Source organism: Callospermophilus lateralis, chromosome 13 (genome assembly GCF_048772815.1).
Source record: "Callospermophilus lateralis isolate mCalLat2 chromosome 13, mCalLat2.hap1, whole genome shotgun sequence".
NCBI classification, from domain to species: Eukaryota; Metazoa; Chordata; class Mammalia; order Rodentia; family Sciuridae; genus Callospermophilus; species Callospermophilus lateralis.
In genome coordinates this window covers 65831414-65836023 of record NC_135317.1, presented here as the reverse complement: position 1 = coordinate 65836023, position 4610 = coordinate 65831414, and the positions used below count along the sequence as shown (strand labels likewise).

The 4610-nt window shown below is 35.1% G+C and overlaps 1 non-coding gene across 1 annotated transcript; it reads right to left on the bottom strand.

Annotated features, from left to right (window-relative positions):
- Positions 1-515: 515 nt before the first annotated feature.
- On the bottom strand, positions 516-672 carry LOC143379770 (U1 spliceosomal RNA). The gene has a single exon (XR_013088548.1). It is a non-coding gene; the product is annotated as a U1 spliceosomal RNA (small nuclear RNA).
- Positions 673-4610: the final 3938 nt, after the last annotated feature.

The window sequence follows — 4610 nt, the reverse complement described above, 5'->3', positions numbered from 1 at the left end:
AAGATTTATAAAAATCCCCTTCCTATCGTAAGTGATCCTTATTTGATTCACAGAAAATGCTCACATGTTGTTTGCACTGAAAATTTCTGGGAGTACATTGACTCTCAAACCTCAGCCCTCTATTTTGCCACCATGAGCCTTCTTAATCAGCCTGTCACTCTGTTTTTCAGAAATGACTCACAAGATATCCTGCTGTGACCCAACACTGTGTAAATTGAATAATTTCTACAAATTGTCTTTTAAAGTCCTTCTTTCTTACCTTGAGGTGAAAGAAGAATCCTCTTTCTCTGATAGGGTGGTACTCATAGCACACCAATAATTTTCCTGAAATCTTCCCTTCTAATCTTCCTGTGATCTACTACTATACCCTGTCCTTTTATACACTGATGTGAGAGATTTAGAAGAGTTGTGAGGCAGGATCTTAGCCACCCGCCATAAAAAGTTTTTATCTTTGTCTAAAATCTCAGTCACATTCCCATTTAATTGTCCTTTTAACACAATTTTTTTTTTTAAATTTTGGGAAAGCGCAAACTCAGTCCCCCACTACCACAAATTATGCAGTTGAGGAAACATTTGAGGAAATCACAGGAATCAGCACATCCAAAGTGCCATGGATAATCCTTGCACTGGGTAAACCACCTTCATGATCATGGTACTTTAATTTTTAAGAGTCAGAAAAAGACAGTTCAAAACAGATTTTTGAAAGAATGGTCTGTATATTACAGTCATACACACACACATATGTATATATATCATATATATATGATATATATACATACACAGTCTTTTATATATATACATATATATATATATATGTATATATATATATAATTTTGTTATTTATTTGTTTATTTTTTTTGGTTGTCTCTGACCTGCCCTCCACATTGTTTATTTACAGAATAATCGGTGTACTCATCTCCCAGAGTGTGAAATATCTTCAATCATAGGCTTTGTTTTGCTATTGCAGGCAGGAATTTTCATAGCAGAGTAATTCAATGATAACATCACTTGAAGGAGTAGCAAAAAATGTGATAGAAAATCTTTGTAGAATGACATGAGGACATCCAGGGCTAAATTTTGGCTTTTATATGTATGGCACATGCACCAATAATAACATGGCTACTTACTCCAATCTTCTTCCATGCGGAGTGGGGCTAAGCCCTCTTCAAGGGATAACACTAAGAGGCCTGTTGGGAAAACTGTTCAGTGGAGTCCAACACACAGTTCACTTGAGAGGAAAATCAAATTTTCTTTCAGTCCTCGAGCAGAGAAAAGGTGGCACATTAACCCCCTACATCCTTTCAATAATGTGGGAAGTAAATCTAAGTAATGCCGTACAATGAATGTGAGGCCACATCGTCAAAAATACATAGGTCAACATTTTTCCCTGACATTTTTTTACAGTCATTTTATCCTCTACACACTTTATTATTATGATGGCTATTAAAGGGTCTCACACACTGTGTGGAAAGTATGAAAAATGGCAGCTAGACATTGAGTTTATTTTTTTGTAATATAAATAAAGGTGTGCTATAGTATTCTATGTATATTACTATATACATTCATTATATCAATAAATATGTGAAGGAAGCTTTACACCAGAAGGGCATGTCTCTGACCATTTCCCCCCATTTATCCTTAGAGAGATTTCCTCCCTAAGGGACTATATTAAGAAGTTTTGTGACTCTGGTAAGAGAATATATAGATGGTATGATGTAGCCTTAAGCTTCCTCCACTTGCCACTCTGTGAATTGAGTTGGATTATGTCATTTCCTCTGATGCCCTATAATGCAGCCTTAAGAATAATGACCCTGCAGTGTGGTTCTTCTGAAAATGGCTTTTCCAGTGCCAGAAAAAGATGATTCATATTTGGCTTAGGAGCCATTTCTGGAAACTGCCAGAACAAAGGACAGAGGTGATTCACTAACAAGCTCCATCATCATCCGATCCAATTTGGAAATGGTGATACATCACTAATACACACATTGCAACACACACACACACACACACACACACACACACATGTGTATACACAAATTGCACATATTTGTTTTGCATATATGTTTTGCAAATATGCACATATTTGTTTTGTATGTTGATATTTATAATACAGATGTATTTATACATACATACACGATGTTATATATTTATTTTAAGGACAGAAAGGTAAACAAATTGGATTCTACAGTTATTCCTAAATCTTTAATGTTAATTATGTGGTCTGAAATAGGTTAATTTACTCCTATAGTATCACAAATCAGAAAATAGGAGCTTGGTTAAAGTTGTAACTCTACCATCATCTATCTTTTTGTTCCAGGAATTAATAAAATCACATTAAAAAAAAAAAGACATACGTGGCAGTCTTATCAACTTTTATAGCCTGCCACCCAAGTCAAGAAGCATGTATCCACTCGAGTTGTCAATACAGATTTCCACCACTTCTTGGTGGAACTGGATTGGTGGGTCCCTTGTTAGGGGACTTGTCTCTGCATTCCCAGTGCCCTCTCAGTATTGTCTTATATCCCTAGTTTGACCACCCAGTTATCATAGCTCTCCTTAGATATATGTCAAGCTGCACATTTATTTTTCTTCATCTTTTCTCAAAAATCAATTCTGTAAGTCCCTTAATCATTTTTATTGATCCCCCTTGAATTTTCTCTAATATGATGGCACCTATCTCTCCTGAGGTACAGGCATTTTCTTTCTTTTTTTTTTTTAAAGAGAGAGAGAGAATTTTTAATATTTATTTTATTTTTTAGTTTGCAGCGCACACAACATCTTTGTTTGTATGTGGTGCTGAGGATCGAACCTGGGCTGTATGCATGCCAGGCGAGCTCACTACGGCTTGAGCCACATCCCCAGCCCAAGGCATTTTCTCTTTACTCGTCTTTACCTTTCACCACTGAGCTTCAGCTGGATTCCACACAGTAATTGGTGTGGAGCCCACAGCTGATTTTTGCTTCATTAAGCATCCACATCCAACATTTTGTGAGACTCAAAAGTACATGCTAAAGGAAGCCAACAACTTGCTTCTTACCCATTTTTGGTGCCTCCTGTGCTTTATTTTGTTATGTTTTCTATCAAATTCTGTTGTGAATTCGACAGAGTGTCAGATGCATTTTCCAGGTCATATCTCTAAATTTCTAAGGTCATGTATCTAACTTACCATCTGTAACTCTACTTACTAAACTACACTGCACATCAGCTGAAAATTGTTAAGACTATATTTGAAGGGAAATAAAATACAGATGTTTTTCCATCAAAAAATCTCTTACTTTGCAAAGATAGCAAGTATATGCAAAAATTTATCTGATAAGCAACAAAGGAAACTCAGTAACACAAGAAATACAGGTTCATTATTAAGCTAAGGGACAACTTAAATTGTATGGGTGGGGAGAAGGATAGATAATAGGTGGTAGATTATGATAATTACTACCCTTTTATACTCACCAGTTGTCATGCTAAGGTTTTTTACATATCTCATTTAAACTTAAAATATCTGGGAGACACACAATGATTTGGGTCACTTTTATAAATGCAGAAACTAAAGCAGTGAAACATTAAAAAAAAAAAAAAAAAAAAAAAAAAAGAACAACCCTCAAGGTCAGTCTAGTTAGTAAGTTGACGGAGTATGAGATTCAAACCCACACAGACTGCTTAAGAAGCTGGAAACCTTAACAATTCTTAGCGTCAGACATAATCCCACATTTGGAAAAGAGGTAAATTCAGCCTGAAACTTCCTTTGGGAATCAATGAGTTTTCAACTGTATTATGTCAGTTTAGGATTGTTCAGGAAATGACATAATTCTGAATAGAAATGTGATTTAAATAAAAGCTTTTTGTTTGATTAACTTATTAGTAACAAAAAATAAAAAAATAAAAATAGCAAAACACACCAAAACAAAAAAACAAAACAAAACAAAAACCCTTAGTGCTGTATTGAGGCCTCTTTAAAAGTTCTTTGTGTGGAGAAAGATTAACTCTCATCTAATGGAATGTATACAAAATTATCTCACACTCATCTTTCTTTGGGAACATTGCTTTATACATGTACATCAAGATTCCTTACTGTTTGTACAATTCAACCTGGAGGAAGGACAGAAATTTACCTGGAAAGGAATATTCCAAAAGGAAAGGCAATTGATCTTAGATTCTTTTTAACCTACAGTGTCCTTTAGGCCTTCACTAGAAAAGCAAAAGTAAGTCTCTGTCCCCTGTTTTTAAGAGGCCAACTTATCTAAGCTAAAACCAAATCTATATTCATCAAATCTCCCTGTTTGGGTCACTTATTATGTTAAAATGAAATGTAGTATTTCAAGGGGATTCAATTTATGTTGCAAGAGACATAAGAACCATTCTTTAAATATGAACGATTCTTGCAATGAATTATTAGTGGCAACCTCTGGTCGGGTCCCTTAGAAGTGTTCTAAGGAACCAAAGATGAATTCCCCATTTCTCATTTCCAGAGTTTAGAGGCCTGCAAGAATGAGTTTTTTAATCTATGACTTACTGCCTGTTACTAAGTGATTCTGGCTGTGTCAATAAATTTGTTCACAGCTCTAATTGTGTTAATGAATTGAACATAATTAAACTTACAACATGTCATGAGT